The 24,661-nt window shown below is 47.3% G+C and overlaps 1 protein-coding gene across 4 annotated transcripts in view; it reads right to left on the bottom strand.

The window, feature by feature from the left end:
* Window positions 1-19,428, bottom strand: part of SNPH (syntaphilin) — a 34,837-nt gene extending 15,409 nt beyond the window's left edge. For 3 of the 4 annotated variants that reach the window (XM_030533788.1, XM_030533790.1, XM_030533791.1), the window contains exons 1-2: window positions 18,829-18,917; window positions 18,452-18,558 (exon numbers count right to left, since the gene is read on the bottom strand). The gene's annotated coding sequence lies outside the window, so the exon portion shown is untranslated. Of the gene's footprint in view, window positions 1-18,451; window positions 18,559-18,828; window positions 18,918-19,173 lie in introns of those variants that run through there. The other variant, XM_030533789.1, reaches the window with a different exon arrangement.
* Window positions 19,429-24,661: the final 5,233 nt, after the last annotated feature.

Genomic DNA, 24,661 nt, shown 5'->3' with positions numbered 1-24,661 from the left:
AAGAGGCTCAGCGAGCGCCAAGAGCAGTGATTGCAGCTTGAGCGAAAAGCAGTCACTCCAGCGCTGCCAGGGAGCACAGGAGACAGCAGCCCCAGGCATGTGGCAGAGGATTTCAGGCTGCAGGTGGGCCACATTTCACTGGCTCTAGGTGGGGCTGCAGGAGAGCTGTGGGATAACTGTAATAACCTGCTCTGAGCGCGGCGCCGGGGCACAGAGAGGGAGAATGGGAATGGCAGCCGCGCGGTGAGAAATCGCTGCTTTTGCCAACAGTTTTAAGACCAGCTGGTGCCTGCAGAGAGCTGCATGTGCTAGACAAATAGCTTCAGGCCAGCCAGTTCCTGGCTCAGTTCCAGGGTGAGCCCCACAACTCCCTAAGAAGGACGGTCTTGCGCCTAAGGCACTGAATGGGGACTCAAGAGCCAGCAGTATCTCCTGGCTCTGCCACAGATTCTCTGAATGCCCAATGGCAAATTGCTTGACCTCTCTCTGCCTCAAGTCCCCATATGTAAAATATGGAGAATAATCTTTCCTTTCTGCTTGTCTAGCTGGCCATAAGCTCCTTGGAACACGGACTGTCTGTTACCTTGCGTCCGGACAGCGGCTAGCACAAAGTAGTTCACTGCAATATCAATAACTTAGCAGCCTCTCTGCCATCTAATGGGGCAAATGTCTCCTTGCAGCTGGCAGTCGCAGAGTATTGTCTCCCCCTCCTGCTCTTACCCTTCCGGTCACATGGTTTTCCACGTGGAGATGCTCTATGTAGTGGGTGACTGAAGGGTTTGTCTTAGGGGGAGATTTCCAAAGTCACCAGTGGCAGGTAGGCCCCAACCTGCCCCAGGTGCTTCTGAAATCCCTCTCATTAGCCCTTTGCTTCTGGTGGCTTAATGCAAACAAGAGTTTGTTACCGTGTCTGGTTTGCTCAGTCTGGACAATGGACACAAATCACTCCATTTCCCTTTCTGGTTCGGCAGCATTAGCTCACGGGCGTAACTGTGCGTGAAAACACACTAAAGTATCAATTTGCATGCACAATTATTGCCACTATGGAAATCTGGGTCCTTGTTTACAGTAAGGAGAAAGTCCTTCCACAACAGCACCAGCAAACCCAAGATTAGCTAGTCGAATCTGAAGGGTAAGGAGGATACCGGCAGCGAAGAGCTCAGTTCCGCATACCCTGCCTCCGAGCACTTTGTCAAGCAGAGAGAGTAGAGCCTACCCGGTACAAAGTTAACAGGAGTATAAAGGGCAAGCAATTCTTCACGGGAAGCACAACACTTATTCTGTGGAGAATCGGTGGAAGCATGGAAGCTTTGATGGACTCCAGGGTTTTGCACTGTTACCTCTGTGGATGAATTATACCCCTGGGGGTGCTCCATTAGTAGAAGTCCATACACCTCCATGGAAGAATCTCTACCCTGACCTCTTCATCCCAGGCACTCAACTCCACTCGGCGCTCATACTCCCTGGAAATGCCTTGCATTTCTGATGGCAGTTTTAATGGAAGCTGTCTTATAGTTGCTGTGGCGATGAGCCCAAGCATGGCGGGCAACGCACTCTATTGCGGCTGTTTGTCTATTAGTCATTAGGAAAAGTACACAGAGAGGAAATGGAAAGCGCTCAAAGATAAACGACTAAAAGCCCATGTGTTCTGTACGCTCTCCAGCTATAAAATACACCAGCTGCCACTGGGGATGGCCAAGAAAATGCAGAAGAGTAATCAAAGGCAGGAGAGAGAGAGAGGTGCTTCTGGGAGATCAAAAAGCAGCTGGGGGGGGGCAGGAGAGGATGGGCAGGATTTCAGCACAAAGTGGGAAGGCCAAAGCAGAGACGTGAGGCAGCAGTCCATAAAAAGGGGAGGTGAAAAAGCCACTTCATCTAAGTAAGAAGTCACTCACTGCATCAGGCAACAGTGAGGTCAGGGGTATTTACATCACCTAGAAAAGAGAGGGGGACATTGCTAACAATTACGTGGAAGATTCAGTGAGGAAGAGTGCAGGGTAAGGCAGGTACCAGTAACAGAGCTGTCTTTGCCAGGAGGAAAGAAAACATTGAAGCAAACCAGGATCATGTCAATTATCCAAAAAACACCATAAGAGACAAACAAATGAGCAGGCAGGAAGAGCTCCACCAAACCAGTACTGGATAGGCTCCGTGGGGTCACATCTGAGCAAGAGACCAAAGGAACGGGGAGGAACATTTCAGAGATTACATCTGTAACAGAAAAGCTCATGTCAACAGTTTGAATGAAATCTTGGCTCCATGGAAATCAATCAGAGTTTTGCAATTGACTTAGATGGAAACAGGATTGCAACCTTTGTATCCAGACAATAGAAATGAACGCATGAAAAATGAAGTGTGTGTAGCAAGCTGATTTCTGTCTAAGGGTACGTCTACACCACAGCTGCTGCATCTGTGCCACTGTAAAGCCACAGTGTAGACCAGAGGTGAAAGTAAGCCGGTACGCCCTGGGTACGGCTTACCAGCAAGAGCCGGTGCGCCGTACCAGGGCCAATCAGCTTCCCCTGGGCCTGGCGGCAATTTAAAGGGCCCAGGGCTCCCACTACCGCTACCCTCCGGGGCCCTTTAAATCGCCACCCAAGCCCTGCTGCTGGAGCCCTGGGGTAGCGGCAGCGGAGCTCTGGCAGTGATTTAAAGGCCCAGGGGCTCCCAGCTGCCACTACTGCAGCGGAGCCCTGGGCCCTTTAAAGCTCTGCCAGAGGCTGGGGCCCCAGGGTGGCAGTGACAGCTGGGAACTCCCTATGATGGTGATTTAAAGTGATTTAAAGCCTCTGCAGCTGGTAGCTCCGGGGGTAACTTAAAGTGCCCAGGGTTCCAGCTGCTGCTACCACAGCCCCAGCTCCAGCCCCAGCCCTGGTCCCAGGCCCTTTAAATTCTGATTTAAAGCACCTGGGGATTTAAAGGCCTCACCTTTTCTGGTAGAGGCCCCGCCTCTTCTGGTTGAGTCCCCGCCCCTCCTAAGGACTCCAGGAGTACCGATAAGTCCTTTAAGTTACTTTCACCCCTACATCGACAGAAGGGGTTCTTCCATCAGTGTAGTTAACCCACCTTGCTGAGAGGTGGTAGCTAGGCGAACCGAAGAATTCTTCCATTGACCTTCTTGTGTCCGGCGATTAGGTCGACCTAACCATCGCACTCAGGGCGTGAAATTTTTCCACAGCCCTGCATGGCATAACAAGCGCAGACCAGGCCAAACGTGCACCCCTGAACTGTCACTGAATCTCTTGGCTATCCTCTTAATTAGCGGGTGAGGTTATGGCTCATTTATTGCAACAAAGGGAGCGATCAGCATTGCTGGTCAGGACAGAGCAACACAAACCAACAGCCGTCAGGTCCACCTGCTGACGTAATTACCCAATGGCATTTCTAGTCCTTTTGGGTGCAGAGTACAGGCGTCACTCATGCATTCGTGCAGCACTGTCTTGCTGAACCTGCAGCGAGGATGCCATAGCACCAAACGAGGTGTGAACTTCATCCATTCGTCTTGAGGAGACTGTTACATTTAAACCCGTTAAAGTTCACACTTTCCCATCAGCTCGAGTGGCTCTTGCTTGCAAGTTGGATTCTGTGATGTCCTGAATAAGATCAAAAGCAGGTGAAATAGTTTCCTCCTCCCAATCAGCATTGGCAGCAATTTGGGGAACGAGGACCAGGAGGGATGCCTTGCAGTACTCAAGGCTTGGGCTACACCTATAATCGGCATGGCTCTCTTGGTCAGGAATGTGAACAAAAACCAAAACAAAACACCCCCCTGCCAACAAACCCGCAGTGTAGACACAGCTATGCCAAAAAAAGAGTCCCACACAAGCAGAAAAGACGGTTACTCACCTTTGGTAACTGTTGTTCTTCAAGATATGTTGCTCATGTCCATTCCAATAGGTCCAGTCCTCCTCCAACACTTCCCGAATCGGAGAGTTCACCAACACTGGACTTGACAGACCCCCCGGAGGCTGGAGTCGATGGTGCTGGGAATGACGGACAAGCCTTTTGGTGTCCCAATGTGGGACACACCATGCAGGAGTCCTGTCCGCTCTTCTTGGCAGGGGAGCGGCCCTGCTCCACCTTCTTCTTCTTATGTGGCACCGGGGATTGTGATCGGTGCCACACCAATGAGCCGGCCTTCTGCACAGGGGAACGGTGCTGAAGCTCCTTATGCGAGTCCTTACTCAGTGCCAAGGCTGGTTCTCTGTGCACTGAGGCTGCCGGTGCCAACTCTTGAGCCGGAGATCGAACTCTACCCAGAGGAGTGTGAGGTGATAGTCTCTCTCCCTCTCAGTTCTGGGCTTGAAGCCTCTGCAGACGGTGCACTTTTCTTGCCAATGACCCTCTCCCAGGCACTTCAGACTAGCGGTGCGTGGATCCTCTCTGGGCATAGGCCTACCACACGGCTTGAACCCCTGGGGCCACCGCATGCCCCGGTGATGAGGAAAAATATTGGGGAGGTGGAATCCCCCAACTTAAATGTACTAACAAACTAACTAACAAACTAAGATGAAGGATAACAACTATGTACAGGGAAAACCACTAGGAAGCACTTGCTAAAGCAAGAGACCAGTTGCTCCAATGATTGTCTCTGGCGGTAGGAAGGAGCTGAGCAGGCAGTGGGTTGGCAGGGGCCTATATACACCGAGGGCTCCACAGCTGACCCGACCGGTACCGCTAGGGTAAAAACTTCCGATGACTGTGCACGCAGCGCGCACACACCTATTGGAATGGACATGAGCCATCACTCGAAGAAGAACAACTCTTTCTGTGCATGTACGGCTGCATCTACACCATGGGGCTATGCCGGCCTAGCTTTGCAGCACAGATAAAGCCTAACAGAAGGAACACGGCAGACTTGAGAGAATTCCATCAGTTCATAAGTGAACCGATCCTCATCTCTTTATGTCATTCATCATCAGCCTGTTCAATCAGAAGGGAAGGAGAGATTATAGCAGAGTTTGAAAAGCTTTTAACATTCATTAAAATGCCTAAGCTGTGAGCACAACTTCTGAAATGGGGCCTGTGAGCGCAGCACACTGTTGCATGCCAAATGGATCTGAAAATGCAGATTTTGAAAACCTGGCCCTCCCCTGTTCACAGGCCACTTACTATCAGACCTGGTGAACAAAGCTAGTGTCCAGAAGCACGTTTTCCAAGGTGGCTGGCACCTGAATACCCCGACATCCCCAGAAGATGCATATAGCACAAGAATCACAAAGTGGGGCTATCTGGGGTTTAGTATCAGATGGAATAAGGCCCCATGGAATGTTGTAACAAGAGTCCTAAAATAGAGCTGGAAATAATTTTTTCTTTCTTCATTGCTCCGGGTGTTATCCTACAAGTCACTATTTGCCCTAAAACAAGCTGTCTGGGGAGGGGATTGACCCTTTGACTCTGTTATAGGGCCCGATTAACCCTTTTCTACCCTACAACTGGGATTTCATAAATTTCACCTTTCATGTCCAAACTGCCAAGCCCCAGCTCCCCGACTTCCTGTTTATCAGATTTACTGGAGAAAGGATACCCTGCCTTCAGCCATGGCCCCTGGACTAAGGCAGCTTAGCTGTCATTGAAATCCAACGCCCTGCCAGCCCCCCAGTCCTCCTCTTCCTCAAGGCAGCAGCTACCAGCACCCCACAAAAATCCATGTTGGCCTCTAGGTTGCTGTAACCCAGCTGAAAGGGTTATCATGGCAACTGGGATGGGGTTTAATGGATCGGAGAGCATCTGACGCTGCTGCAGATAGACAACACACAGCATCCCCTACACTACCATCGGGCTGATGTGTTCCAGCACCAGGTGGAAAGGTCAGTGGGTTCATATCCCCCAACTTCCAAAATATTATTAAGCCATGAGGCCACAGTGCTATTCAGAAAGCCAGTGGGATAGTCCACCCAAGTCTATGGACACTTGGCTGCAGGGGCTCTCTGCTATCTGTGCAGTCATATGGGGTCCCACACCACACATGGTTCTGAATTGCCAGCCAGAGTCTCACTCCAAGTCCCTGCCCTTAGTCCTGCTTGGCAGAGGTGCCAGGGAGTGCAGAAGAATGCAAAATTTCCCAACTGCAGTCACCGGACCCACATGTGGAAACTTGCACGGGCAGTCCCAAGAGCGGGGAGCAACAGCGCTTCAGACAGGTTGGTGTGGGAGTGTATGAAAATGGAGATGGGCAGGGATGTCACGACCTGAGGGATTACAGTCAGCCAGGGGGCAGCCAGCTCCTGTAGGGATGATGGTTACGTAGAGGGTATTGGACGGCCCTCCCCCAAGTATTTTTGCATAGGCCCCCTACTAAACTGTAGGACTATCACAGTTGTGTTTATGAACAGGTTAGACAAACATCTGTCAGGAATGGTCTAGTTATAACGTAGTCCTGCCTTGAGTGCAGGGGACTGGACTAGATGACCTCTCAAGGTCCCTTCCAGTCCTACACTTCTATGATGCTATAAAGTACTATTTGGAATTTGCTCTGGTACAATCAGGCTCCATTTCCAGCAGCCAAACAGCAGAAAAGCGTCAAAACTGAGAGAAGCTGTCGGTTCTAAGTGTAACATACGAGCTAAGCGTGTCACGTCCTCTTCTAGTGACTGGTCCACGTAAACAACAAACTACTATTCCAGCCGCCTAACAGAGTTGCTCCTTTTGCTCAAGTGCTAGGGCCTGTGTGCTGGTGCCGAAGCCTCAGGTTCAAACCACGCAGACAATTGGTGGTGGTGACTGTTACATGCAGCAGTGTTCTGTACGCAGGACAAATGCATGAACACAGCAGAGCCTCTGCAGTACAAACTCTCCACCAGCATCTCCTTTGTTTGCCATGAATTACTTGTTCAAACTACCAGAGAAACAGCTCAATTTGCCTGTCTCTCCCACAGCCCACTGCCTATGGAATTAGGAGGACAGTCTTGGTTTGGGTTGAACGTGACTATTTGTGGGGAAGGATTAAGAATGAAGATGTATGAAGACACGTGGAGGGAGCAGCACTGTACCCCAGTGAGTGTGGCCCCTGGACTCAGTGTGGCAGTACATAAGACTAAAACCACACGGGTAGAATGGTTCGATCATTGTGTGGCTGCAAGTCATTGGCAACATAGCAACCCACTGCGGGTTAGTCACCAAGAGAGTATCTGACGGCTCCTTATCCTTTCACTTGTGCCAGAAGTAGCTGCTGTTTAATGCAGCAGATCATTCTGGAAACTCATGAACATCTCACCAGGAATAAACTGAAATGGACCTGAAAAGAGAATGCTTCTCAGTTATATTAAACAGTGACTGTCCTTTGCTCATGAGGCTTGGAACTGGCTTAGTAATCTCTGGCATAGCGTCCACACACAGCCAATGCTGCGAGCGATGCCATTACTCAGGAGCATGGTGGCCACCAGCAGGAGTCTAAAATGTCAAGTACAGTTTAAGTCCTTACTAACCTGGACACATCAGTCACGGTCTACACCCGCGGAAAGCGCTTCATTCCGCAGTAATATCCGGAAGTCACCACACTACAGACATACAGAGTAGATCAGGGGTTCTCAAACTTCATTGCACCGGAGGCACGACCCGCTTCTGACAACAAAAATTACTACGTGACCCCAGGATGGGGAGCCCACCCAAGCCAAACTGCCCCAAGTGAGGGGGCTAAAGCCAAAGCCTGAGCCCCACTGCTCGGGGAGGGGGCAAAGCCCAAGGGCTTAAACCTAGGCAGGAGGCACTGGGCCCTGCCACCCAGGACTGAAGCTCTCGGGCTTCGACCCTGGGTGGTGGGGCTTGGTTTTCAGGCCCAGACCCCAGCAAGTCTAACACCAGCCCTGGCAACTCCATTAAAATGGGGCTGCAACCCAGTTAGAGTCCCAGGCCACTGTTTGAGAACTGCTGGAATACAGCATAGCCAGAATGTGCCCAGTCTCGTGTGCAGGGAGGCCTGCGAGATGAGACCATCAACACCAGGCGAGGACCCGGGTTTTCTGAAGAAGCCTTTAGACTATGTTTGTAATCCCAGCTTGCTGGCAGGTGTTGGCAATGTCCTGAGACTCCCTAAGTAGTCCAGGGTGATCTCATTCCAGATGGCAGTGGGAGGGCCTGCCAGTTGCCAACTCAGAGAGAGACTTTCACAATTTCTATGGAATTCATATTAGCAGACTCCTCCCCATCCTTAGATCATTCTGCCCCACAGACTCCCAAGAAAGCTGGACGTCAGTTATGCAGCAAGTCCCCCAGATTGTGTGGGACTCTGGTGTGGCAGACTGGAATCCTAGCCCAGCTTCCTTGCCATTTAAAAATGGAGATTTGATTGAATTAAACAGGAACAGTCAGAGCACTGGCCGAGGTTTATTTTGATTCAATTTTTCACCTGGTTACTGTGGTCACTGTCAGACAGCAAGAACTGGCTCAGTCATTCCAAGCTCTCTAGTCTGGTGCACGATAGCCATATGTACCGAAGCCTTAAGATTCAGCCCCCCGTACCAGTGTAAGACTTCCAGGGGGGAATCAAACCACAAACTTCCATACTTTGAATAAGGCTTCCAAAATCCAGCAGAGCAGATTCTCCAGTACGTCATGTAAGAGCAAAATAGCACATTGTCTCTGGGAGGGCTAAGGACACTGTCATTCCAGTCTCAAAAGAGATCCTCTCTGAGCCTCATACTGGGTTCTAAACTAGCTATAACTTCACAAAAAGAGTTGCTACAATTGTGGACGGCTCGGAGGAGACCTCTGTGCTCCGTATGAGGCGGGGTCACGAAAGACAACCAAGTGTTAGAATGAAAAAGGAACGGGATGGAGAGCCATATTACGCCATTTTATAAATCAGTGCTATGCCCTGACCTCGAATGCTCTGCTCTGGACACCGCATCTCAAAGAGGATCTAACAGAAATATAGAAGGTTCTGAAATGGGCAACGAGAATGACACGGAAGAACATGCATATGAACAAAGAGAGAAAAGATCCAGGCTGAAATTCTCTGCTGTGGTTCTAAGAGGTACAGCACGGAAATGGCTGCACAGGTGGAGGGAAGGCTAATATGGCATTAAGACATTGTTGTATCCTTTTAAACCTGGGCAGCCTTGGGGCGGGACAGGCCCCTGGTGTAACGTAGACAGTCCTGGGGCCTTAGGTGTGGCAGCCTCCCAGGGCTCTGCTATAGACTTCAGCCTTGCTCAGAAACTCTGCAGTGCCGCATACTGCAGCCCTGCCCAGGGCACACCTCCCACACTAGGGCTTGCAAGGCATTAGCTGGGTGGCAGCCTTCCACCCACACCCACATATGAGGCTTTAGGGCCTTTCTATGGAGTGCCAAGGAGCCAGAGTGAGTGAGGATCTCACCCTAGAACCATTTACCTAATGAACAAGAAGGGACATAAGTCAGAACAGATCACTCCCCAGTGCAAAATTCATCGTCGTTTAATTAGTTAGTTCTTTATTTTGATGTTACTGGTTTTTATTAGGGCTTGGAATGATGGAAGAGGGTCCTTGGTTCCAATGTGCTGGAACTGAAGACACAATAAAGAATGGCCTAGAGAAGGCAAACCAGAACTTCTGTTGATAAGATGATGAAAGGAAGAGGGGCGGAATATTCAATCCGATGGGAAGGGAGCACATTTAACATTCATTAAAGGAAACGCCTGATCTGTGCAACACAATCAGCTGGTGGCACTCATTGCCCCAGAACTTAGCAAGAGTCAAAAACAGACCCGGGCATTTCTCTGGATAATGGAACCTCCAGACTTACATCGTGAAGGTTACACAGCAACAAGAGTTTAGAAATGGGGATTAACCCTCAGGGTCCAGGGCATAAGCCAGCCTCTGACTGATGGGAGTTTGGGCAAGTTTATTCCTCAGGCAAATTTCTCCAGGGTTTCCTGCACTTTCCGCTGACGAATCCAGTGCTGAGGCCACTGTCAGGGCCTGGGCACTGGACTCACTTGTTTGAGCTGCCTAAGTTCCTGTGCGCACCGCTGATACTTTTACCTTCAAACCGCTCATCTGTTCCTTCCCCTTGAAATGCCTGAAGTACCTCCCTCCTCACTCCCACTGCAGGTATCTGGCTCACACAGATCCTTGCTACCTCCTCCAGGGGCCTAATCCTGCCAGATGCTGGACACCCTCAACTGCCCTTGAAGGTAGAATCGCCATTTCAGTGGATGACTCTGTTCCACTTCAAGCAATGAAGCTTTAAACACTACGGGATGGTGGAGGCAAATTAAAAACGGCACTTGAAGTGATCAGTCAGGAGCCTTTTGCTCTATCTTGTGATTCCAGCATTCACAGTCTGGTGCTTTGCGGCCTGGGCATACCACCGCTACAGCTATTTCTGACATTTTACAGGGACAAAACACACATAAAAGTAGCCCGATTCAAAAGGCAGTCCTCACAGGAGTCAAAGGATAAATAGCACTGCTGAGACCATCACATATGATCTCACGCTACTGCCTAGCTGAGATAAAGATTTGAGGGTGTTTATATTACAGTGGAACACAATGTATTGCACCACATTAAAATAGATATTGGAATAAGTTTGCCATCCACCCAGGGAGGGACGCCAGCTCAGCCACCCTTCCTGTGCCAAGCAGGCACACATTTTCAGGTGTCTCCCACCCTGAATTCTGAGCGAATCAGTGGCTGCTGTGCCAGCTCCAGAACAAGGCCAGGACAAGTCTAACTCAGCAGCCTAGCCGAGGCCTTCCACTCCACCACCCTGCTAGGTGCTGGATGCCCTCACCTCCCATCGACTCCAAAGGAAGTTGAGGACCTCAGCACCATTGAACCTCACTCAGGCAGGCAGAGAGCTGCCACCTAAAAAGGAGCCAAGCAATAGTATCTCTGTGAGAGGGGAACCTGACACTTACTGAAAGGGAAGAACTGGGTCTACCCAGTAAAAGAACTAAACCCTCCAGTTAGGGGCCTCTTCTCTGCAGAGATATAGCACCAGATCCCCAGCTGGGGTCAACTGGCATAGCTTCCACAACGGTAACAGAGCTATGCTGGTTTGTGCCAGCTGATGATCTAACTAAAAATGCCTAGAGACCATCTTGTACCTACTGGCTCTGCCAAGAGCTGGACAGGCCCTTTTGAGAGGACAGGGCCTGGTTACTGTAAAGAATAGTGACCATTGAATCATAGAATATCAGGGTTGGAAGGGACCTCAGGAGGTCATTTAGTCCCACCCCCTGCTCAGAGCAGGGCCAATCCCAACTAAATCATCCCAGCCAGGGCTTTGTCAAGCTGGGCCTTAAAAACCTCTAAGGAAGGAGATTCCACACCTCCCTAGGGAACCCATCTCAGTGCTTCACCACCCTCCTAGTGAAATAGTGTTTCCTAATATCCAACCTAAACCTCCCCCACTGCAATTTGAGACCATTACTCCTTGTTCTGTCATCTGCTGCCACTGAGAACAGTCTAGATCCATCCTCTTTGGAACCCCAAGTTTCAAGTCGTTGAAAGCAGCTATCAAACTCCCCCCCTCATTCTTCTCTTCTACAGACTAAACAATCCCAGTTCCCTCAGCCTCTTCTCATAAGTCATGTGAAAGTAGAGGATGGATAGTTCCCAAGACGATATGAAAATGAACCAGAATTCTTTGAGAGGATCCAGGGACGTTCACATTCCTGGGATGTGGCAACAGTGAGGGTGGACCAGTGGAACTGTCTAGAAGCAGTGCCTGTTGAAACACTCTTATGCCCCCGGGTGACTGTGAATGTTCAGAGGGTGAGGCTACGAAAGGGTGGCATGGCACTCCGACTCCCTCAGTTCCTTCCAACTGAGACAGCAGACGGACCAGAAACTTTACTGGGTAATTGGAGCAGGATCCCTCAGATTGTTCCAAGAGTGGGAACATTCAGAGGAGACTTGTTTCAGAACATTAACTCTGATACTGAAATTGTATGGCCACCTGCTATTCGAGTCACTGTTCCTCATGCAGTGCTGCTGTTGTGTCCAATTTATGGTTGTTTTCCCTTTCATTGCTCCTTTTGTTATATTTTACGTAATCTGAGCTAATGCTGACCTTTGCCAGTTTCTAACAGAATGGTCTCGCCTCATGTTTGGGGGCTGTGCTGAGGCTTCATCCCTCCTTTTGGAGGGTTCAAAGCAAAGTTCTAAATAGTGGTTTACATACATCCCAACCGAGCTCGCCAGGGAGCAGAACGCAGCAAGCTACAGCTCTGTTTCAATATGGCTTTGGCTAATAGTGTTCAAAGGGCCCTCCTGACTGATGGGGCCAATCTTTCCCCCCGAGAACTGGGCTCACTAAACGTGGTTGCAGACTCTGCTATGTGCCCACTCGCACAGGGCTTTAAACAGGGTTTGAGAACGATCTTTAAGCAGGGTTTAAACTTGACTGTGTTTGAATGTAGGTTCTAAACAGAGTTTAATCTGTCAGTAAAGAGGGGACCAGTTCAGTTATAATGAGGCTCATCCATTAGGCTCTAGCCCAGGAAAGCACATTTCTCTCAAAGGTTAGGAGTTTATTTATACTAATCTAATGTCTGCCCTTTGCAGCCTTTACTCTCAATTTAATGGGAATTATTGCCATTTTGGAGCAAGATTTTAACTGACTGGCAATGAATAAATAAAAAATAAAAACAAAAAAGCCAGGAACTGGATGGTAAGTTTGGTTTCTGTCCCAAAAGTTAACTCGCACCCTCTTTCCCCACATACTTCTTATATCAATCCCCAATCCTGCCTCAGGATATGCTAACATGAATCCCTGCACCTGTGTGGCATCCCACTGAAGTTGGATAAACTCTGCATGGTCTGTGCTAGAGGATCCTGATTCAGAACCAGGGCCCTGCCTCAAGAAAGCAAACAAAACCCGATCTACTCCACACTTCGGTGTAAGCCTCAACCCAGCCTCCAATCCTGTGGGCATAATTCTGTGGTCGCAAATGACTCTGGGCACATATGTCAGAAATTAGACAGCTAACCGTCTGATTTGCGGGTGCAATCAGGTAAATGTCTCAATGCTTTCATCTGCAACCACAAAACTGGAGACCATTTCTGAAAAAACAACAGGCCCTAAAGGTCACTGGCAAACCCAAGGCAATCCTGTGGAAAGGCTGTCTTGGCGCTCCAGTGCGCCCACACTGCCCTGACTGATAAAAACCCAAAGCGACTGCAAAGCCGAGACACGATGGGGCTGAAGGAAGAAGAGAGAGAGTATCTGAACTCACAAATTCCTTGGTTTCCTTGTCGCACATCACTCCAGAAGCATCAAGAACACATTTCTGATATAAACATATTTAATATAAGACAGCAATTACCATAAAATGGAGGATTTACATTTAAGCTCCTATACCCTGCTTTTCACTATACTATCGGGAGATCTCATGAGTACCAGTGTCACTTCCACATCCTGCAAAGTTGCTAGTGGGATAAACCCAGTGTTCAGCAACCCCAAAGGGTTAAAAATACAGGGCACAGTGAAGGCAGAACTGAACCTTAGTTTTGAAATCTAACAAAATGCTGAGGCGCACTTTAAAGAGGCCTCCCTGCACTCTTCTATATTAGGCCTTTTTTCGTTTCATGTTAAAAAAAAATCACAAACAAAACATAAACCTGGTATGGAGGAAGATGTTCTAAGTTCAGAAAGATCATTACAAATATGTCAATCAGTTATTTTTTTTCCAGGGGTGGGAGGAGGGAAGGCAAAGAATACAAGATGTTTATATTAGGGGCACCTTGAACATAGCGGCAGATTGAGATGGGCTCTTTGGAGCAGTGGGAACCACATGGATTCCAAGGATCTGTTATCAGTGGCATGGCGTGGCTGCTCACTCTGGAGACCTGACGGTCTCTGTACCGAATGAACTTGCATGTGTTACATTCCACTCCCCCTGCCAGAGGGTAATTGCAAGGCACTAAGTACTGATCAGCAAATTGCACCACAAAGACCTGGCGGTGTTTTGAAGCCATTGGTCTCTCTTGTGCCCAAGTATGGAGGTGATTGTAGGAAGAGCCTTGTAATTTTTGTGGCTGTAGGACTCCAACAGTCTGAATCCTACCTGTTTACAATGGAGCAGCCCCATAATACTGATGGACTTAAGTTGTGATCTTACTGTTACAATCCAGTGGGGCAGTGTTGGTCCCAGATTTGTTACTTAATAATAAATATGCAAGAAGGGGGAGGGGGAAGAAAGAGAAATTCCTGCCTTTGTTAAATGCTTAACCATTCGAACCCTGGATCTTGGGGACAATACTAGCTTTATTACGGCTTTGAAATCCATAGCTTCATTAATTGTTTTTAAACATATGTGGATTTGAATAATCTCCTGCAGAATATAGAAGGTTGGCCCTGCTTACTCAGAATCCTTTCCCCTTCATTATCCACCCTATCCCCAAACTGCTACATGGGGTGAAGTGATGGACGTGAAGGGCATCCAGGGCCCTTCCCATCAGACCTGCTTTGCTTCATTGGCAAGGAATAGGCTTGGGTAATGCACAGACAGGTGTGCAAACACTGTCAAAAGCAGATTCATGTTTCCACCCAACATTTGTTTCCCTGCAGAGCTTGCAGTTTTCCACTGGAACAACATCGATTTATTTCTGAGTTTCAACCCAAGCACACAAGCCATCATGGCTCCATTCTGTTTTCCTTGACTGCCATGCTCCAGCCTCACCTACAAAGGTTAGCAGGAAAACACCCCATTCTGGGAGTGGAAATGCTTATTTACCATTGCTGCAGAGTAGGGAGAATACACACAAAGATATTCTGGGCCAAATTTTCAAAAAAGCCTAATCTCAACCTTTACATTTGAGCCCATGTCATTTGCAGATACAAAGTAACAATTTTGACAGCTAGCTGGTTTGTGGGAATTACAGGCATCTTCAATCGATTTGATTAATAGATTATAAAGCCAGAAGGGAGCCCTGTGCTCACCTAGTCTGACCTCCTGCATAGCACAGGCCACAGGACTTCCCTGAAACAATTCCTGTTTGAACTAGAACAGTGGCATATGCAGGAATTTAAATTTCATTGCTTTCAGAGGGGCACATTCTGTGCCCCCCTTGAGGCCCTGAGGCCAGAGGAACTCGCTGCCCCCTGCCCTAGCCCTGGGACCAGAAGAGCTTTGCGTCCCCCCTCCCCCAATTATTGTGGGGCCCAGGGCCCTACTTGCCCCCACTTCTGCACGCCCCTGAACTAGAGCAGATCCTTGAGAAAAATATCTGATCTTGATTTATGGAGACTCCCTGACCACCCTTGTTAAACTGTTCCAGTGGTTACTTACCCTCACTGTGGAATATTTGTGCTTTACTTACGCATGACTGTACATGCACAGTCGCAGTTGTGGACTGATTTTCAGATCTGCTGAGCACTTGTGAGGCCATTGAAAGCCAATGAGGGCTCTGTGGGTAAGTTTACACTGCAGCTGGGAGTCAGCCTTGTTAGACTCATGCTAACCAGGCTCAAGCTAGCGCACTAAAAATATCCGCGTGGACCTTGTAGCTCAGCTGCAGCTCAGGTGTCCAAGCCCACTCGATCCCCTGCATCTGAGCTTGGGTGGCTAGCCCATGTCTCTGCCGGAGCCACAACATTAGCTCCAACCCAGCGAGTGTGAGTCTGCACACCCAGGCTGCCAGGCTCACCCTCCCCTGCAGTGTAAACTTAGCCTGTGTTCCCAGCATCTCTGACAATGAGGCCCAGGGAGCCTTTGGCTCCCCCCAGCAAACACAGGGCTTATCCTTTTACATTTTTTAAAGCTTCTTACCTTAGAGATGGGATGATGGTTTTTAAAGACACAGAATCTGAAGGAAATTTCCTAGGCAAAGTATAACAATTTTATAATGGGGCAAATCTGACGTTTACCCTGCTTCCTGCTCCTTCAGATGAAGGATCTGCCCCCCTGTAGCAGGGCTGGCTCCAGCTTTTTTGCCACCCCAAGCGGCGAAGTGTGTGGGGAAAATAAATAAATAAATATAGCTGCAATCTGCGGCACCTCTACTGCATCACTTCATTCTTCAGCGGTGGGTCCTTCACTCCGAGAGGGACCGAGAGCTCCGCCGCCACAATTGCCACCAAAGACCCGGATTGGCCATCCCATGCACCTGCTTCCTGTGCTGGTGCCTAGAGCCGGCCCTGCACTCTAAGATCCTTTGATCCTGTGGGCTCTGGGGTTTTTGATGGTTTTCAGGGGCTGGTGACATCTAGAAGTGGCTAGGGAAACGTGGTCCTTTAGACTAGTCATCCCCAACCTTTCCGTGGCCAGTAGCACATTCATGTTTTCAGAAGAGTGTGTTGGGCACCAACAATTTTTCAAGGCTTATTTTGTATTTGTACATTAAATAATACAAAAACATATCATATTTAATATTACATAATATATGAATCCAGAGAGAAGAGAGAAGCTGGAGAGAAGCCACAAGGACAGAGAACACCGGTGCCCGCAGCCCCAGAGTACTCTGTCCCCAGCAGGCACGGGGGCACGGATTCTCTCCCCTGCGGGGCACTAAGCAGGTCCCACACCTGCTGGGAACAGAGAATACTGCGCCCGCAGCCTGAGTGCTCTGTCCCAGGCAGGCACAGGGCTGTGGTTCTCTCCCTTGCTAGGCACTAGGCGGGCACACATAAATGCCCCGGGGGGCGCTATGGTGCCCGTGGGCACCATGTTGGGGACCACTGCTTTAGACTAACATGCACATTCAAGATTTGTGCTTTAAGGAGCCACTGCAGCAGCAGAAAGGGATTTCTCCGAGAGCTGCTATTACACATGTAACTGGAAACCTTTTCTTTTTTTGGCTCACCACTAAATGCTGAGTTTGCATCAAAGATCCTATTGAAAAGGAACTCGTTAGACAAGAATACATTATTGTGCTAAGTAGCTGATTGGTTTGTCAAACTGATATTAACGCAGGGACAAAGGGTGCTGGTATTCTCAGGAGGAAGGGATCATCGGAGGGTAACCCTTTTCCTTCGTGTACAACTGGAAAGCTTCCCTGTGTGTCTTCAAGAATAGTTTGAGAAACATACAGCAAGCTTCTAAAGCTGGTTGCAATTGACACATTCCCTGTCGTGCTTCACCAAGCTTTTCTCAGTTCCACAAGGGTTAACTTGCTGTCAACTTTACATTGTGCCTGATCCAATCTGCAGGGGGGCTGGAAAAATTTTTATAGTGGGGGTGCTGAGAGCCATTGAACCAAGTTGTAAACCCTGGATATAATGGAAACCACTCCAAGCTAGGGTGAGCGGCAGCACCCCCAGTTCCAGCACTTGTGCCAATTTGCACAGTATGTGGCACTCTGTTAACTTGCTTTATCAAAAAACACAGTCTCTCCGAGAAGCCCCATTTGACGCAGAGACGCTTATTCATGGGCAGAGGCGTGGGGAGTGGAATTCTGTGACAGATACTGAGGGATAAGCAGGGGTAGATTAAAGGCAGGATCCCTGGGATCTAGACCCCATGTTTGGAGGTGAGGCCTAGACAGTAGAGCGAGTCAGAGAAGCAGCAACACTACAGAGCCCAGCTGATTACAGAAGGCAAAACGAGCTGGCCTGCGTGGGGGCACCCAGGGACTGAAGATACAATTCCATGGGGCTAGGGAGAATGACGCATGACGAGAAATTCACTTCTCAATGTAGAAGAAAAAGCAAAATGTTAGTATAACCAGCTCCCCTCTAACCTCAATCCGCCCTGCGCCAGGAGAGGCTGTTCACAAAGTCTGTGGCCCACTGAAGTCCCATTTGAGCTTTATAAGGAGGCCTTCGGGGCTGAAGTGGGGTTTCTGTGGCGGTGGAGACTTTGTGCTGGCCCTGTAAAGCATGGGCAGATGTTGCTTTCTTTTGAGCACAAGATGCAACCGCTTAAAGATCAGAGAGACCTAAAAAAGGTTGGGGAAAAATGGTTTTACCTGCCTGAGCAAGGTCATTACTTCAACTATGCCTTGTCTAGCCCCAGGGGCAGAGCGATAGTTTACAGAGATGACACATGCACGGCAGGGGATTTTTATGGGAGAATCTGCCTTCATTGACCTTGAGGGGGAAGAAATAAGCAAGGAGCACACTCATCAATTGCCCCATACGCGGCCAGCGTTTCCTTTGAGATGCAGCACAAAATCATTAAATAATAACCCCCCAAACGCACAGCAAGGCCCCAGGGTGCAATGCTGCAGGAGAGGCATCTGGAATGGCCCCGGCAGACGCTGATTGGGGACGTACCTGACCCAAAGTGGAATATCCTCCCCTCTGGCCCAGGGTGTGATCCAGAACAACAAGCAGCCTGCCAGCCTCCTTGCTGCAGAGCCCGAGCTCCAGGGCCGCGTTGCGTTTGGGGGGGGGGGGGAGAAGACTGTGCCGGTTACATGCATCATCCTTAAGTTTTACTTACGGGGAGGCTAAAGCCAATGTAGCCTCACACCTTATCCCCACTGCAGTCTCCGGAGCATTCCCCCAGCCCCGGCTTTCCTCCCCTCCTCCCCCAGGGTGATGCAGCGCTTTGTCTGCGCATCCTGGGTGCGTTGCGCTCACCTGAGTTTGCTCAGCGGGGCCCACCGGGTCTTCTCGGCAATTCCTCCGGGGGGGGGGGGTGCAGCACCACTGCGGTACTGCAGCAGGCAGCCGGCTAGCTCAGCAACCTGCCAGCAGGGAACACAGAGGCAAGGGTAATGGATCAGAGCCAGCCCCCAGGCCCCTGCCCCTGCCCCTCCCAAATCTCAGCCCCTGCAGGGAGCGATGCGCAGTTTCCTGCACCTGTTCCAGGCGCACGGACAGACCCCCCCAGCTCACACCGGGGCGCACCGCAATAGATGCCCAACCCTCCCCCCCCGCCCTCTGCAGCCTAATCCCTGCAAAGCACCGTCCATTTCCAGTGCCGGCTGGGGGAATGGGAGCTCTGCCTCCATCACCTGCTTCCGCGGCCATGCCAGGATGCTCCTGCGTGGCCGGCCGGCCGGGCGGGCGCTGGGAGAGGCGGCTGCGCTGGGGCTGGGCTGCGGGGAGGGATGGTCATGGATGGAAGGCAGCGCCTGGCTTCGCTCACATGCTGCTGCGTAACTGCCGCTCGGCTCTTAAAGAGATAGCTGGCGCTTGGCAGCGGCAAGGGGGTCCCCGCCCCGCTGGGCTTTTCCTGCCCCCGAAAGGGCGATTTTTGCAAAATTTATAGCAGACCCCACCATCCCCGCTTCTCCCAGCGATCAGTGGCTCCGAAGCACTCCAGCCACGCGTGGTAGGGGGCTCTTGCCGTGACTTACTAAATCCGCTCCACTTCGGAATGATGGGCCATCCATAGTCGTTCCTGGTGCCGCTCCGGACTTCAGTGCCGTGAGGCCAGGACGCACGCATGGACATATCTAATCTAACCACAGTCCAGTTACTGCCTGGTCTTTCAGTCCCGCTGCAATTCACACAACCTCGCTGTATTCCGTGTCAAGGCGAGGGGGGGCGTCGGGAGTGTTAATAAACTGCAGCAGGAGTGAAAGGACAAGAAACGCCGTGAATAGCCCGATGGCTTGCACAGCTTGTGAAGGCTGCCACACAAACAAAGAAAAAAAAGCCACAGGAAATGTCACACAAGCAATAATAGTTTCTATAGCAACATGCATCCCATCCAGATTTCCCCAAAGCACTTTACAGTCTCCAGGACAGATTCTGATCTCAGGCACCATTCGTTTAAATCTGGAGTAACTCCAGTGCAGGCAATAGAGTTACTCCAAATTTACACTTCTGTAATTGGTCAGAATTTGGCCCTTTCTCACACCAAAATATGTAATTATAATTGGGAATCAATAGACACGGCTTCATCCTCCTCTCACTCTGGTTAAATGAGTAACTCCAGCAAAGTCAATAGAAATGTATTGGCGTAAAATTGACGGAGAGGAGAAGAGACTCAGGCCCAGAAGAGTCAAACAGAAAGATACGGTGACAGTTCATCTGACGTCAGGTGTTTAAGGTATTTGGGATTCTATTTCGTATTTCCTGACTATTTAATCTGTTTGCGACTTGATACTATGGAAAATCTGTGAAGTGCTTTGAGAGACTTTCGGATTAAAGGTGCTGTTGTTTTAGTCTATAAAGTCCTAATCCTGCAAAGACTTTTGTACATACTTAACTTTGTGCAGTATTTGTAAAGCATGTGCAAAAATCTTTGCAGGATCAAGCTCAATGCAGCCAACATCTGGGCTGAAATTAACAAAATATATAGCTACAAACACTAATAAACATTTACAAAATAAAAGTTTATACTTAGTAATGGCAACACACATATTTGTGTACAGCTTCTTAAATGTCTCGGAATGTCCTCTCAATTCAGAAGTAAAACATTTAATGGGAAACATGCACTCAGACCCTTAATCCATATTGACATTGAAGGCAGAGATTCCTTTGTGCAATATATCTTGATACACATTCTTGCTGGTCATACTACTACTCATACATTTTCTTTGATATCTATTTAATATAACTTCTTCTATGTTATTTAAAATTCAAACATCTAGATTAAATAAACCAAACTCATGCCTCAAATATTATATACAATCAGCTAACCAAAATTTTGTCTATATTTGAAAACCACTTTCATAAAATCCCTAATTTCTCATTTTATATTTAATCTGATATAATTTATAAGCACATGATATTATTATAGTATTTTTTTCTTGTAAGGTTTGTAGTTGATTGAACTAAAGTGTACACATTGTGTTCAATTTCTCTCTCTCTCCGTCTTACACTTCTTGTATTCATCCCTGTTTGCCTCCTCAGATCTTCTTCCAAATCACTTTTGTTATATCCTGCTCCTACTCTTGTTTTCATGCTTTCTTCCATACTGCAAGCCCTTCACTCTGACACACGCAAGCTAAATAACCTCTTTCCTCCTTCAAATCCCTCTTCAAAGCACACCTCATTCTGTGGAAGTCTTTCAAACAGTGATCTTTGCAAGGTTCCTAAACCATCTGCAGATCTTGATCTTGAAGTGGAGGAGTCAAAATCTCCAGCACTGAAATCTGGGTCCTATTGAAGAGTTCCACAAGGGAAAGAGATATTTCTGCTGGTTCATCTTCCTACTCACTGTTGTGTCCTTTTGTATTTGTATTATTCTAGCACCTATGATCTGTAGTCGTGTCTTCTCATGCACCTCAGGTACTGCAGTTATTTTCATGTTCAGACTCTTCTCCCTCCTGATCTCCATCTTCTGTATCACTGGCATTAATTTCTCTCCACCTGAGTCTCTCATGCAGCAGTTTTTCTCTGGATGCACCATACACTGCAGGTCTTTCCCTTTACCTTCCTTGTATCATACCCTAACATGTCAGTTCCTCTACTCTGCACTTGAAAAACAGCTATCAAACAGGTTACCTGGGATTTATGAAGGCACTACCACAAGGCAGTTGCAGATGTAAAATATGCAGTTAATTCCCTCCCCCCCCCCAAGTACAGAAGAATATAACTTAAGAATGACCACACTGGGTCAGACCAATGGTCCATCTAGCCTAGTATCCGGTCTTCCAACAGTGGCCAAAGCCAGGTGCTTCAGACGGAATGAACAGAACAGGCAATCACTGAATAATTCATCCACTCCCGGTTCTGGCAGTCAGCTAGCATAAAAGTTTACTTGAGGAGTGACAAATGATAGAGTCAGTAACTACTCCCTTAAATAGTGAGATGTGGCCTGAGGGAGTCCTTGAAAACTACTTTTCTGACAAGGAAGCCATTTCCAAAAAAATTCCTTCCATAACATCCTAGCGCCTATTATTCACAAGTTTTCACTTTTGGTTTACAACTACATTTTCTAGAATGCCCATCATTTGAGCCTTCCTGATTCATATACAAGAGGGGAGACAGCAAGCTTTGGTGGGTAAGACCTTGGACTGGAAGTCAGAGAGACTTTTTTATTGCTGTCTTGGTCATGGTCATGGGCCTGCTCCCAAGGTAACAGATGCTAGATTTTGAAAAACAAACTCCCTTTTTCTCCACAAATTGGTACTCAGACTCCTAAATAAAAGCGTTTGGCCAGCCCTCAAAGAAAAGAAAAATATAAGCCATTCATAATTACAGTCCCAGGCCAATCTAAATGTGGATGAGATTTCTCCTGCACATGTCGTCAATGGAAAATGTTCTGCTTCTATAGAGAAAGACTTAGGTCTTTTAGCTCTGCCTGGCAGGGTCTCTTTCTTCACAGAAGGCAATCTGTCAAATTGTTAGCCCTAGAATAACAGCAAGGACTCCTTTTTAAATTCGTACCTTATTAGGTTATCTCCAACTGGGCAAAACAAGCAAGCAAACAGCATTTAAGTAATAATTAATGGTTAATTCTACTAATTCTTACTCATGTGAGTAGTCTAATTGAATCAATGGGAAGGGCTACTCTTATGCAGGATTGGGCCCCAATTCCACAAACAAGTAACTTTTTACATGTCGATGGTGAGCAACATGTGTTTGGTATCAGAGGGGTAGCCGTGTTAGTCTGGATCTGTAAAAGCAGCAAAGAATCCTGTGGCACCTTACAGACTAACAGACGTTTTGGAGCATGAGCTTTTGTGGATGAATACCCACTTCGTCAGATGCATGTAGTGGAAATTTCCAGGGGCAGGTATATATATGCAAGCAAGTTAGAGATAATGAGGCTAGTTCAATCAGGGAGGATGAGGCCCTGTTCTAGCAGTTGAGGTGTCATATATATACCTGCCACTGGAAATTTCCACTACGTGCATCTGACGAAGTGGGTATTCACCCCCGAAAGCTCATGCTCCAAAACGTCTGTTAGTCTATAAGGTGCCACAGGATTCTTTGCTGCTTTTACATGTGGGTTTGGGCCCTGAGGAGGTATCCAAACTGATAAACGTGTGGAAATTCAGAAATTCAAAACTAAAATTAACTCCACTCATTTAACTTTTGGGTGGAAGGAGCATTCCTATAACTTAAACCAATGGCAATCCAATCTTTTTTTCAGTTTTCGTAAATAGTATTTGGTCCCATCTTTTAGACAGTAGAAAAAAATTGTGGCTGAGATATTAAAATCCCTTAGATTGTCAGATACATAGAAGAACATAAATTGTTGGGCAAAAGTCAACATGGTTTCTGTAAAGGGAAATCATGTCTTACTAATCTATTAGTGTTCTTTGAAGGGGTCAACAAACATGTGGACAAGGGGGATAAATTCATGGAGGTTAAATCCACTAATGGCTATTAGCCAGGATAGATAAGGAAGGGTGTCCCTAGCCTCTGTTTGTCTGAGGGCGGAGATGGATGGCAGGAGAGAGATCACTTGATCATTACCTGTTAGGTTCACTCCCTGTGGGACACCTGGCATTGGTCACTGTTGGTAGACAGGATACTGGGCTGGATGGAACTTTGGTCTGACCCAGTATGGCCAAGCTTCTGTGTCTGTTGTTTTTGACATTTTACAGCTGATATCAACAAGATAAGAAGATGTCTGTTTTTGCTTTTTACGGATTTAATCTCAATGGTTTGCACACAAAGTACATCAACGTTTTGTTAAAAAAAATAATGTACGTTACCATTTCACATTTCAGTATATTTAAGATAACTAATTTCTCAGTGCAGAAAACACCAATTTACAACACTGAAATAAAAGTGACAGAACATCCTAGGAGAAAAGGAAGGAAAAGATATACTAATGCACTGAGTTAGTTATATATAAATTTAACAAAGAATTTTAAACGTCAACAAATAATTTTTTAAAAAGTAATCTTTAAGAAAAATACTGAGCAGTATTTCATAGTTTAATATGTCTTCCTGATGTTATATGAATATTTTGGGTCTGGAGTATCTTCTCTACAATGCCCTAAAGAACCAGCAGAGTAACAGAAAATGGAACTATTAGTTTTCTAGAGTAAGAGATATAGACGGCAGTGTTTGAAAATCTATTGTTAGAGCTTAAAATATAAAGTTTAAACTCTCCTTGTAAGAAAGTTATAATTTTAAAATGGACTGTAATGTTTCTAATAAAGACCACTTAAAGTATCACTGTTATCACAAAGTAGCAAAATATGCTTTAGTGGTGTTATCCAATAAAAATAAAGTTAAAAATAAATACACGACTTTCAGTTATGAAATAAACAGACTGTACCATGGCTTGTGATAAACTATATAAGTTTTCTGAGATGTACACAAATTGAATATCTACATTAGTTAGTAGGGTTTCATGGACCATTATATATGGACATTTGTATCTCACTTATATAACCTTAATATGTCATAGGAAATAGTCAAATCTATTCATGTACCCTGTGACATCTGGACTGAATATTTAATAGGTCTTTTAATGGTCTTTTTTTTGAAAAATAACCTAGTGCAAAAGATTTTGGCTTAACAATTTTTAAAAACAATGTTTGTCATAACTCTAGACAGGTTTTACAGAACTTTCACTGAGATTTTTAAAAGAAATTTAATATTAAATACAAAATTTGCTTGAGTGGAATGCTTATTTTTAGCTTTTCTCCATTAACAAAATATTGAACTATTGATAATATTAAACAAAATATTTTTTTTAAAACCTAAACCTTATAATAAACATCTTCTCCATGAATAACCATGGACATATATATCACACCTACATAAGCCATTATATAATCCGGAGAGGAGGTGCAAGGATGATATAGGGGGAACTATTTGTCAATTCCCCATAGTCTGATGAGACCTGCAACTCCCTCCTCTGGAAAAAAGAATTTTTGAAAAACGCAGGGCACAGATTTTAACCATGGTATGTGTAGATTATGCTAGCTC

This window comes from Gopherus evgoodei, chromosome 14 (assembly GCF_007399415.2).
Source record: "Gopherus evgoodei ecotype Sinaloan lineage chromosome 14, rGopEvg1_v1.p, whole genome shotgun sequence".
NCBI lineage: Eukaryota > Metazoa > Chordata > Testudines > Testudinidae > Gopherus > Gopherus evgoodei.
The sequence above is the reverse complement of the archived record's forward strand: the minus strand, read 5'-3'. Positions and strand labels throughout refer to the sequence as shown.